At 35.6% G+C, this 13,862-nt stretch overlaps 1 protein-coding gene across 3 annotated transcripts in view; it reads left to right on the forward strand.

Moving 5' to 3' along the window:
- Positions 1-5,318: 5,318 nt before the first annotated feature.
- LOC149560767 (protein CHROMATIN REMODELING 35-like) overlaps positions 5,319-13,862 on the forward strand; it is a 138,518-nt gene continuing 129,974 nt past the window's right edge. The window contains exons 1-2 of one of the 3 annotated variants that reach the window (XM_089824793.1): positions 5,599-5,898; positions 7,278-7,308. The gene's annotated coding sequence lies outside the window, so the exon portion shown is untranslated. Of the gene's footprint in view, positions 5,960-7,277; positions 7,309-13,862 lie in introns of all 3 variants that reach the window. The other 2 variants (XM_089824792.1, XM_089824794.1) reach the window with 2 other exon arrangements.

Here is a 13,862-nt window from a genome sequence, read left to right on the forward strand (position 1 = left end):
GACATCCTGGAGAGTCGCTTGGCATCAAAATGCCCAAGCTCGAATCGTGTGTCCTCAAACTTAAATGATTTCTCACACATTGTGTCCTCAAACTTAATCGGGTGCTCACACATTTTTCTTATCTTAAGTTTTATTAACAATCACACATTTTATTTAGTTATCACTTATATAAAGCTTCCTCTGCCAACCCATGACGCCATGATCGTCGGGCTGCGAGATAGAAGCCCTCTCCAGATGCTACCCTACCCTACCCATACTCATCCTACAACAAGTGCCTGTAGGCGTGCATACTCCCATCCCAACCCCAATGATCGTAACTTTCGGCAAATCCATGGAAGATGGGGCCTCGCAAGTCACCCAACAAATGTACGCGCACGTACTCATGTGTGGCGCACCACCATCACGAAGATCATAACACAAGGACAGGAATGAGAACATAATGCAAAGAAAACACCCAATTGAAAGCAACACGGGAAGGATAGATTCTACACGAATCCCAAAGCCAATAAAATCATACATCCTGAAATCACTCAATCGGCCTCAATTCGAGAGTATGGATTTTACACGAATCCCAATGATGTAACAAGACCAAACATCGTGAACTCACTCAACCGGCCTCAATCTGAGAGTATGAATTCTACACGAATCCTAGCGTTCACGAAACAAAAGCAAAAGTCCAACAAAACCCATAACAAGCATAAAATCACTCAACCAAACACAACGTCGGGAGTACGGATGCAACACACATCCCAATGCAATAAAAGGTACAAAAGTGGTCTGACTGATATCCAAACGGATCATCAAGGTCCACGACCCACATTGTGCCAAGAAAACCCGAGAAAACAGGGCAGCACACAAAACGAGGTAAAAACTCCAAAAATTTGGAAAACTTCAAAATTAAAACCCATTTGGCCTTTGGGTTCAAAAACCCCAAAAATCCAAAAATAAATAGAATCGGACACCGTATGCAAAAACGGCCAGCATAACGGTGTAAAATCCCAAACCCTCATCCCAAAAAACAGGGAAATGTTCATACTCGCCCAACCGGGTAGAACTAACATACAGAAACGGAGGGGAACACTAGTTCTCAGCCTCCAAACAAACGGCTACAAAAAATAAAAGCTGAAACAGAGCAAAAACAATAAAACGGGAAAGCCCTACCTCACAGCCAAAAGGGCAAAACAAGAATCTGAACCATAAAATAAATATCTCGCAGAAGTAGCTGAAAATCGCGGCAATCCAAAGTTTCCCCGAGCTGGATCCAATGAGCCCGACCTCGCGACGATCCCACCCCCGTAGCTCCCACAACGAACAAAACAGTAAATCCTCATGAAGAGGATTTTTGGGTTTTACTCTCCAACTTTCCAATTTGAAAGTGAGAAGTGAGGAATTAAATTCCTCTTTGGATACTTATTCACTTTTTGGGTGAATAATCGATTAGGGCATTTAACCAGCCAATCTAGTTAAACCCCAAATCGACCCAAACGAAAATAGGCTATTCCTATAAATAGGAATTCATTTATGGCAAAGCTACCAGAAATTAAAATAAATCAATTAAAAAGCTCGAAAACCCAAAAACACATAAATCTCCTAAACAACTTTCACGACAAAGCGAAACTCTAAATGCACAGACACGCTTACTAGTCTAATCACATAATGCAAATGAGTTCGGATTTAATAATCACCGAAAGGTTTAAATTAAAACATTTAATTAAGGATACATCGACCATACAAGGACGACATTGGTAAAATATGAACGGCTGAATCACTAACTCCATGTGCCACTGCCAGAGATATAAATCCTGCACACTAAACAACACGATCAAGTGCAATTGCATATAATAACATAGCTGAAGCAATAATGCGTTAAATCACCTAATTTAACCATTTATTTAATTAGATTAAAATAATTTATTTACATCACTCACGTTCACATAAAGCATAACAACATAGGAATGAAGTAAATAACCATAGCATTAAATCCATCACATAACATAATAAGAGATATGTCCAAATACCAAATAACCAGATAACATCATAAAACACACTTTCATCTCAAAATGGCATCATCATGCAATATGATTAACTGAACAACATAGTAGTCTAAAATCCATGATACTGGAATCAAAGTGTAGCATCTGACCCTCGGGTCCTCTCAAATGTAAACATAACATGAGTAACAAATATATCTCTAATCAGAAATATAACAAGGTAAATGCCTGCAGCACATAACCCAATAAATCAACATGGACAATCCATTTCTAATCATTAATGCATTTAGTAAAGATTGATTGCTCTGCATTAAAAAGGCATTTAAAACACATAAGCAAACACAGTTATAAACATGACTAACCACTGCTATAGGAACCTAGTCCAGTGTAGCATGGTAATGGTACATAGTGCAATCTCTGCACACATCTCAGGGTAATCATAGAACAACCTCATGATACCACATCGATCCTGGTAACCACTGGTACAAACCTCAGTGAACCAAAAATCACATCATAATCTCATAGATCAGTCAAAAGCATAAATAAAGCAACTGAAACAAAAATATAAATCCAAACACCTCGACGGTGTAGAACACTCAGGGTCACAATCATGATCCATCACAACAAAAGATCAGCAAGGGTGCATCCATCAGGACGACTTACAAAAGTCAAATGGGAGAGGCACTACATGGTGGATATTGAATTGTTTTTTGTTGCAAGTGTCTGAGTGGATGCAAAGACGTCGAGAGGAGGGTGTGGTCGAGGTAGAGGAGGTTACCTCCTCGGAAGGGGATGGTTGAATAACTTTTGCAACCCACACACCACTTAGATCTTGAATGTTGCATTTACTTAGAATTGGCATTTTATCTCTACCCCAACTCTTTGAATGGTGGATTTCAATGATGAAAGAAACATAATATATTTATATGCCTATGTTAATTTAATATTGTGTTATAGTATACTTTACTCAATGCTAAAAGAATATTTTATTTTCCTAAACAAGAAAGTGCTCCAATTATTGGAATTAGAAGAAATTACATTAATTACATTGAAAATGTGAGTGTAATGATAAATCATAAGGGATGAGCATCTCATCAAGTAAATTAATAAGTTAAAAACGTATTGATATCTACAGGGAGTTTGGAAATATGGAAATATAAATAATTACACACACACACACACACATACACATGTATATACATATATACACACACACATATATGTTTATAAACATATATGTGTGTGTGTGTGTGTGTGTGTGTGTATGTTTATGCACACATATATGTGTGTATATAGACACACACACACGTGTGTGTGTGTAAATAGAAAATAGAAAATAGAAGTTTTATTAATGTAAAAATTGCGTCAGTTACACCCAAGCCATAGGATTAAATAATCAATTATAGCCGGGAATAGACTTGGGCATTGGCAGAGGGGATATTTCTTAGGGGAAAATCAAATTTAGCAACCTTCCAACTTACCAGGTTCTTTAATCTTTTGCTTGATCTTTTAATCAATATAGTTTAGAATGAATTAAAAAGTATGATAAGGAATGCTTAATCACATCTTATTATTGGTTGTTGTATCCTATCTATATTTGGATATGCATTAAGTTCATTTGTAGATGGAAAATTCTGATGATAACCATTATGTTAAACTAATCCATGAACATCTTTTTGGTTAACATTAGAAGCATAGATTTACATTTACATGCTATTACCTCAAATAGCTAGAAGATAAATCCATTTATAACAGTTGCTAAGGTAGGACACCTCTCTGTTTAGAATGTCACTTGTGCCTTGGAATCAGGTGTAGCAAACATAGTAAGCTAAAAGAGTTCATTTTTCTTTCACATTCGATGAAAACCATTGTGTTGTAAATGCAAATTGTGTCTAGGTTTAAACCAAAACCTTAAACCATTGACATACCCTTCTTCTTTTGCAATCACAACATTATGATGTTGCCAATATTTCATAGATAAGAAATGCTAAACTTATAACTACCGAGACAAACATTTTGAGTATGTTTTGGGGAACTAATAGACCAAGCAGGCAATCAAACATACAAATTTTGAGTTATAAATTCGTTTACATGATATTTGTCCTGAGTGTGTTTAGACTCCTTCATGGGATGAGTGTGATGTGGCAAAATGGGAGGCTCAGAGATGGATTCATTGTGTCTTTATTTCTCTCTGGCTGTCAGTTTTGAATAGGATGGATTCATTACATTTTGTTTCTCCTTTTTCGTAAATTCTGGCATTAAGTGCTTGGCTAAGGCATTTTTACTTTACTACATATGATATGATATTATTCTTGTAGTGCATATGTGTAGGTATTCTTACTTTTATTGTTACATATAGGTAGATATGTTTCATTTATTTCACTGCATATGTTTAGATGTGTACTGTACTTTTTTCTTTTTCCCTGCCACATTCTGTGATTAGGCTACTAGACATATGTGGAAGTAGTATGTTTCACGGCTGCATTGGATCCATTGGATCCTCTTGTTTTGAGATGCTAGAATTCTTGTGCTAGGGTTGAGATGTTTTTTGTGTTAGGAAGGACTCCGGGGGAGCTAAACACTCTGTGGTTGGCATAGTAAAAGCGCTTGGGCCACACTCCCATCTCAAATAGCAAATGGACGACGTCGGAAGGCTTTGGAGACCAGATCTTACAGAATGACACATGTTCGAAGCATATTGTAAACTCTTCAATGATGTATTGTAAATTATCATCATGAGATGATCATTATGATGTAATTATGTAAATGGATAATGTATCTATAGTGAGCTTGATGCACTATTTGATAATGCATATGATGGGTATACGATGGATGTTTGATAAGTAGATGAACATCTTAGTCATTATATTATATTTAGTTTTGGCAAATTTAATTGTTAAATCTTGATTATTAGATAATGAATAATTAATGGTCATAGACTTTTCAACTGAGTCTCTATTTGTTTAATTCCACAATTCTTGCAATTGTATGATGTGGCAATTGTCAAGTAGGACATGGTTATTACATATAAATACTAGAAAGATCCAATTCAAATGGAAGCATTGTAAATGTTTCTTTTCTGTTATTTATTTATTTCATAACTTTATTTAATTACAAACTCTTGTCAAGAAGTTTCTAGAAAATTATTTAACGATCATTACAAATTATCTATTCAAGACTTTTTAAATTACTAAATTTGAAAATTAATTTTATCCCAGCAAAAGTACCAAGAACCAATCAAAATAAAGAAATATTATTTACATAAATAAATATAAAAATAAAAGAATTACTAAACATTATGAATCATGTAAAATATTTTACAATGCGCATTTTTCAAAGCAAACTAATGCCAAATGCATCACCATAAACATTAGTCTCCGCCTTAACAGGCCGGACTAATAACAAAGCTTGAATTATATACTCCACAAAAAAAGTAGAGGAAATGCTATTTTTGGACTATAAAAAGCTGAACGAAAGTTTGGGAGGACCACCTGAACAATCAAACTTCCCCACAATAATTCCAAAAAGTTAACCAAAAAAATTCAAACCCCATCTTCCCAATGACTAACAATCCCCGTAAATTTGTCCGGCAGTAAGCTAGGCTAGCAGAATTGCGCCGAATGAACTGAATTGAAATACAGTTCAAACGGACACGCTTCCTAATATCAGTGACAGGTCTCTCGTATTATGTGCCGCAAAAGGCGTGTCACCATCACTTCCCTCGAACCCCATGCTGGACGTACCCACTACTTCTCCCCATCTTATTGGAAACCCTCATTGTCTCAAATATCCGTCCAAAAAATTCTGCTGCATTACTATGTCAGCGATGACGATAGTGCTTCTGTTAAGAGCAACATGTTCTCTGTTGTAGTTGAAACGATTTCGTAGAAGAGGGAGCTTCAGAAAGGTATTTTCATGTATATATGCATTCTTTTTGGGTTGACTTCACTGCAGTTTGAGATTTTCAAGTAAGTTGCATCTCTGAAAGGCATACTGCTTGTAGATTTAGCAAAATTGGCGAAAATGTCACTGTGCTTATTCAGAAGCTTTTGAATTATCCATGATTTTTTCCGCCCACCCTATAATCATGTAACAGGACTTTGGAAAAGATTTATATAATAAACCTTTTTAAAGGGTTAAATTGGAACATTTTTTTTTTTTTCCGTGGCTGAATATGTGGAACATTTATAGCTTAAGGAGAAATGGCTGTTCTGAGAGGCATGACAAGTTGATGCAAGGACCTCTTGGCACTTCTTGTTGAACAATAATTATATACATTGTGTTTTCCGAAGTGTTTTCGGTTTGTTTTATGGTTCAAATTGAATTGGTGTTAGTTTTTTTCGAGGATTTTACTATTAGCGTTTTAAAGTGTATTTGGAATAAAATGAGCACTCCCGGTGTGCTAAAATTGCAGCAATATTTTTTTCCATGGTTAAATACTTGGAACAGTTATAGCTTAAAGAGAAATGGCAGTTCCGAAAGGCTTATAACCTTAGTGTAATAGACCTTTTAGCACTTTTTGCTGAGCAGTAATTATATACGTTGTGCTTTCCCAAGTGATTTTGGTTTGTGTCAGAGTTTTTTAATATTAGGCGTTTTGGTATCCTTTTTTCCTAAAACTATGCTTTCCTGGTGTCCAATGAACTGTTTTGGGCTCGTGGACGTTATAATAGTATATATCTGAGTTAGACATCGAGTTATATTGTGTTTTCATTGGACGTGTTTTTTTTTTTTTTTTTGATAAAATGCGGAGAGTTGTTGAAGGAGCTCCAAATCCTTAGACGGAGCAACGCGCGACTTTGCATTTTGCCACAATTGAAAATGCATTAAGATATGCAGCATTTTTAGCTGAAGAAGAGATTGAAGCTCAGAAAAGGTTTGTCAAATCAGCGCCAGGGACTTTTCAACTTCCTCACAGAGAAAAAAGGGCTTGCGCTTTGTTTATTCATATGTTTTATGGTTTTATAGAGTTTGAAATGAATGCATTTCGTTTCCTTCCTTGCAACTCTTAAATTTAGGCACGAATCTCTAAATTAATCTTGAAGACGTAGAAGTTAAGCTATGCTGTGTTTTCATGCGATGTTCTTTGAATTTGGGTTAAATTTGAAGATTTTTGTTTTAATTTTAATTTTACTTTGTGAAACATTTGCATTTTTTGACTAAGGAGAGTACGTTTAAGTGAATTGGAAGTCGTGGTGTAGTGTGCTTTCATTTGGTGTTTTGTTCATTTGGGTAGAATTTAGAGATTTTATGTAGTTTTGTCCGAAAATATGTCTAATTTTGCAGGTAATGGAGAAGTTGCAGTTCAGAAAAGCATGTAAGTTTCATGTCAAAATATCTCCAAATTCCTTCTTAGAGTAAGAAATGCACGCTTTTTGTCTTTTTTTGTGGCTTTGCTTTGCTTCACATTTGCCAATATCCATGTGGGATTTTACTTTGTTTTAGAGTTTAAAATTGACACTTATTTATTCTCTCCTTGTTAGATTGTACATGCCACTGAATTCTTCGTGAAAAGGCTAGATGTGAAGATAGATAGTTCGTTGATGTGATTTTTCTTTGTCTTAGAACTCTAGTTGCATGTATTTTGTGACTTCACAGGAATTTTGCGTTGTTTGAGAGATGAAAATGTTTCCATGACAATCTTGAAGCTTATTGTTAATGACTTTTAAATTATTGTGGATATGTAAAAAATGCATACATTTCACTTTTTAGTTTTTCTGCTGCTTTATTTCTGCTAACAGCTTGGAACAGTAGTTGCTAAATGAATTTTGCTTGGATATCTGGCCAGGGGAAGTTTCCATGGTAGAATATCTGGGTAAATTTACTATGGCCTTTCCTTTTTTTAATGTAACTTCTGGTGCATTGTCAGCTCACTTTTTTGAATGGCTGAATGGTTGCAATTTTAGTGTTAAGAGACCTCCAATTTTTTGAGTGTAAAGCTGAAAGCCAATGCACATTTTTCGTTTTAAATGATATATCTGGGGTAAAATATTCGATGCCACTGCCTGGAAATATACTGAAGGAGAAAGATATCAAAACAAATTTGACCACAATGGTAAATTGTGTGTTATACTAAAACAATGGAAAATGACTTCTAAACACTACCATTGGCATTTAATATCAGTAGCCAACATATAAGAATTGATTATCCAGCCTTCACATTACCATCCAGTCATGGCCGCAAAAATGTCCACTCAGCATTAACACTATTGAGCATCCATTACACCTAAATTAGAATCCCAGCAAAAAGATTGAACAAAATCCACACAGTCATTTGTCTGCAGCCTGTACTCGATACTCCAGCCCTACGCTTCTTTCTACTGAGCATCCAGGGCTGCTTCAACTACATTTTCTTCAGCACATAACTTGCATTGATAGGATTCAAAGAAGGAAGTGATTTCCTCTCACCATCTTGGGTTGTTTTGGAGCATGATGAACAAAATCCCTACAAAGTCTAGATACACTATGATTGTTTGAAACCTCTAGGCGACCTTTGTTATAGGTCATCCTAAGGCCAACCAGTATCTTTCCAATATTTGAACTTGATGCATAAAGCACATTTACCTTTCTTTACAAGAGTTTGCACTAGATTTGTATCCTCTTCCTTTTAGCATGATGCCGGAGGCTGCCATGTAGATCAATTACACGATGCCCACATGAAGAATCATGCACGGAATTGGCTAAGGTGATTCTAAGGAAAACACACATAAACAATAATGGAAGTACAAAAATATACTTGTTGGAAAAGGCTATTCTCAACAGGATGGAATAGACAATGGTGGTGGTTTTGCTCCTCTAACAAAGATGAACATATTTAGGTTGTTTCTTTACATGCAGCCTAGTTTATTTGAACGGTATATAATATTAAATGGATGTGAAGAACACCTGTTTGAATGGAGATTTGAATGAGGAGGTCTGCATGGGGCAAACCTGAAATATTTCATGTACCCAACAATGATCAGTTAGTTTGTAGGCTCCTTGAGTGTCTATGTGGACTTGAACATGCTTTGTGATCCCTGCACGTAAAAATTGATCAAGATCTCTGAGATCTAAGTTTTAGGAGAAGTTTTTATAATACAAGTCACCATGTCAAAGGGTGTTGTGATGAAATTGTGATTCTTGTTGTGCACTTTGATGATTTCTCTAGGGAGATGTGGGTTTTCTGCTTAAAAAGAAGTCTGGTTTTCGATGGTACATCCATGAAGTTCAAAGAGTTCGTAAAGACATTCACAGGATGTTAGAGCAAGATTCAACGTTTTAATAATAGGGGGAAATCACCTTTAATCAAATTGAGGAATTCTTTGAAAAGGAAGATATTCAACACGAACTAACTGCACCCTATATTTTGTAATAGAATACACTATTTGAAAGGGTAATGTATAAACCAGCCTAGTGTTGTTTTAAATTTTTTGACCATAAGTAAGCTCTCAACAGTCATCAAGATGCTATTATAAGATCTGCAGTGCCGACACAAACAGTATTGATGAAATCACTTTCCTAGAATCCTAAATACATTAACCCAACACCCAACTAGAAATAACAATATCGTACCATGTGTGGATGAGTAAGATGATCATATGTCAAACAGGAAATACTCTTTAATGGTTGATAACATTTGCTATAGGTATGTTTTGAATATTGCAACACTCATATACTGGGAAGTGCTATTGAGAATACCACCAAGCAACTCCCAGCACGAAAGAAAACCACCCAACTTGAAACAACAACGATATACCTCAATGAGTGATGAATAGAATGCTAATACAGGTTTGATATTACTTGTGTCTGCTGTCTATCTGCCATAACAAAACTAAACACACATTGAGAGCGCGTTGAAACCTGCTGATGGATGAAATCTGATTAAGTCTGAAAATTGGTAAGATCCTCCAGAAAGAGAGTTTGCATTGCAACTACTAAAGTTCTGAGAAGCATCTCAAACAATTTGACAAAATTTGTGAATTTGTTTTCGTACTTAAATGTTTATTCATGTATGGCATCTTGAATAATGATAAGTTATATAGTTCAATCCAATACTCTCTCAAGTATCCTTTATACAGAAAAGCAGTTCCTATCAATATGGAAAGTACACAAATTGCAGCATCTAGGTTAGGAATTTCTCACATCACCCTCATAGGCAGCCCATCATGTGGTATGGTCCACAGAAATTAACAGTTTGCCTTCCGTAAGCTTTTGTACCCTGCGACTATTCCTTTAGTCTCAACAGTTAAAAGAAAGTACAATCTAATACTCGAATTCTGCATATCAACAGAAATGTGACTAGTAAATAAGAAAGTCTCTTAGTCATGGTGTATGACCTACCGATATCCTCTAGAATCACCCTTAAGGAAACCTCTAAAATTATATACAAAAGGTCATTACTCCACCCCATAAACTTGCAAACTAGAAAACATCAAATCCCTCCATATTGCAACCCCGAGTTCTGAAGCTTTTTTAAAGCACAATGGTGATTTTGAGACGAAACCACACTCAATCTAGCTAGGGATTATCTCTCAAATCTGAAACTAGAAAATATAATATTGTTTTTCACCCCAAAAAGATCGTGGATGAGCATATGTTCAGTTGGACAGTACAGCAACATAGTGAATCTTCAATATTTTCAAAAGGAGAGCGCAAACCTTCTTTTATAGTTTTAGAGGAGAAAACAAGCCAATTGAAATAATGAATTGATTAATTTCCCACCAAAAGAACATTTCAATTGATTAGAGTTACTATTTGGAAGAACCCCTTTGTTATGTGTCTACTTGAGAGGACATCAAGTTACTTTAAATATTAGAACGCAAGTGTATATTTAAATACAACCATTTGAGTTGTCAAAAACACTGGTGAGGTATTAGAAACCCAATGATTTGTAAAGTAGGATGATCAAGTTTTCCAAAATCCAATTACTAATCTTAATTCCCGATCCAACAATAATTTGTGTTTATGTTAGAAACTAAGTTATGCTCTCAAACACTTTTAATAAGCTATCCGAAATAATATTTAGGAGAGAACATAAAATTGAAAGAAATGAGGGAACATGAAAGAGATTGAAGAGAGACAATCGATAATGGAGTTCATCCTTGAGGACTACGTCTTCAGGTCCTCTTTTCAGTTCGGTTACCACTTTATTAATGTTGCCAAGCTCAAAACACCAATTTACAACATCCAAGCTTAACCTTATTCACGATCTCTCTCTCTCTCTCTCTCTCTCTCTCTCTCTCTCTAATTCGTGGTATAAATTAACACCTTTTAAAATCTCACAAAGAATCCCCCCTCCATAAATTTCTCTCCACCACTGAATCACTTGAATGTTTACAAAATTCCTCCTTCAGGAATGAATTTACACAAGCCATAACCCCTTTACACACATGAAATTATGCCTAAATAAGGCTTAAAACGGTACCTCCTTATAACTTTGGTATGGTACATTTATGGCCTTTTCCTATTTTCAAATTTGGGGTTAGTTTTTAACCATAACCTTATTTAATTAGGGATGTCGGCTCAAGATTGCTTAAATAGCAAACAAATCACTATATTTACCAACTATTATTGGTGGTACAATGGTGAGTGAGCTTTTCGGTTGGCGCTCGCGAGGGGGGGGGGGGGGGGTGGGTGAATTCAACCTCTGCCTTTGTGGAAAAAACTCATTTGGATGGTTACGTGTTCGACTGCCCAAAACAACCTTTTGTTAATAATAACAAATTTGTGGCGCCACATGGCACTAATTCATTAGTCCATGTGGTGACCTTTCATTCGTTGAAGCTTGTCATGTCAACACCTTCCACAACACACCATGTCAAATTCTTGTGATGCCATGCCAGCCATATAGTCATTCTGATGTCATTTGGGCAACCCTTTTCCTAGGTAACTCTGACTAACCGTAACATTCACACACGAAGTCCGTTTTTGAAGCTGAATATAGTTTCAAAATCAGTGCGATGAGCACTATGACTTGGCATCGTTTTTGCTTAGTTTTGAGATAATCAAATTTTCATATTTTTTTGGCCTCTCAATTTGCCTATTTGACCAAACCTTTGACTAAGCATAACTTGAGCATACAAGTTCATTTTGAGCCTGTTCAAGTTGTGTCTGGACCCGGTCAGGGAACTCCATGTGTTGATGTTGTTTCTTTGAGAATCTCAGACTGTGAAGTTTTTAGTTCTTCTGGATCCACTTGGATCACCCAAACTGATCATGCCAAGTTATAACTGAGGTAGTCTGATGATGACAGGTATTGATCTAGAGACCATTTAAAAAGGATGTGCTCATCAAGAACTTTGGAGAATATCCTAGGAGGCCAAAAAGGGTTTATAACAATTATTGTGATCCAAAATGCATACTTAACTCAATTTCATTAATGGAAACTAAGAAAAATTGAACTTGCAATCTCAAAGAAGTTTAGAAAAACTTGAAATTTTTCAAAAGATTAGAAAACCATATTTCTTGTAAAGGGGAAATAACAAACAATATGACTATCATGAATATGGCATGAGGCATGATGTGTGGTATGAATGTGCCCTACTAGTACAAGGGAGAAGTTGTTAACGCAGTTGTTTTTCTCCTCAAGTAATAGTTTCATGGAAAGCCTTGCCAAACATCACACTTGAAGAAGCTTGGTCTGGTCATAAATCCAAAGTACATTCTTTTTGGTTGTTGGTTAAGGTGCTTAGATATTAGTTCCCAAATAGAGGAAGCATAATCTAGATTTCAAAATATTAGATATTTCTCTAGTTGTATAAAATAGTCAAGGGCATACAAGCGTATTGATATATCTACTAACAAAATCAATGTTAGTCATGGATGTTCATGTAAAGGAAACAAAGCCATGTCTTTTTATGTTCAATGAGAGTTAAGTACAATTCTAGAATCAAGTCTTTAGGTACCCTTGAAAGTCGAATCACCAAGTTCATCAAAGTCAAATTGTTTTTGGCATTTGGTTGTTTTCTTCCTGATATGTATGTCAATAAAGTTGAAATAATATTGTATCCACGTTCCACTCCATCTAGACCTAGACAACCTTTTAGCTTTATAAAATTTCTTTGAAGTACATGATATACCAACACTATGTTGAACACTTTTTGATGCTGGGGGTGGAGGCGAGTCAACACTTAGTTTCATCCTGACCATATTCATTCATTCATTCTTTTTATTTTTCATCTTGACCATATTCATTCATTCATTCTTTTTATTTTTCATCCTGACCATATTCATTCATTCATTCTTTTTATTTTTTGTGCTGAAGTAATCAGTTGATAGTAAAAATATGGCAACACGTAACACCAATTTTTACTTGGAAAACCCGAAGTAGGAAAAACCATGGTGAGAATTGTACTCTCTATGTGATATTCATATAATCAATTACAATGTTTTAGGCCAGAAGCCAAGGAACTCACTGTCCGTGATAATGAAGTCACAAAAGAGGCACACCACTTTATGAACAATTAAGGCTTGTAAGCACGGTAGATTATACTATGTTCAAGGAGAAACATTTTACATTGGATTGCAAGAAGTATTAGTGTTTGAATCAAGTAGAAATGCATCCCCAAAAATGCTGGTTGCAGTTCGTTTGTTCAAGTATTTGCTTCCAATTTCATCTCTGTCAGTCTTTCAACTCTTCACAATACCTCATGTACTTCTATGTTCTTCTCTCTCGTAATGTATATTGCTATAATTTCATCACTTTCTAATCTCCAAAATATATCTCTCATTATATACCCATCGCAATACACTAGAACCACCAACATATTAAGATAATATCTTATACTTTCTATAATAGTCAACTACTTGTCTGTAGTCCGTCTTTCAGTCTAGATAGGAATGTTTCCTATCCCGTCTCTTTTTTCTTCAGTCCAGATAGGAATGTTTCCTATC

The sequence above is a fragment of the Cupressus sempervirens genome, chromosome 4 (genome assembly GCF_028749045.1).
Source record: "Cupressus sempervirens isolate cs-2001-9-10 chromosome 4, ASM2874904v1, whole genome shotgun sequence".
NCBI classification, from domain to species: domain Eukaryota; kingdom Viridiplantae; phylum Streptophyta; class Pinopsida; order Cupressales; family Cupressaceae; genus Cupressus; species Cupressus sempervirens.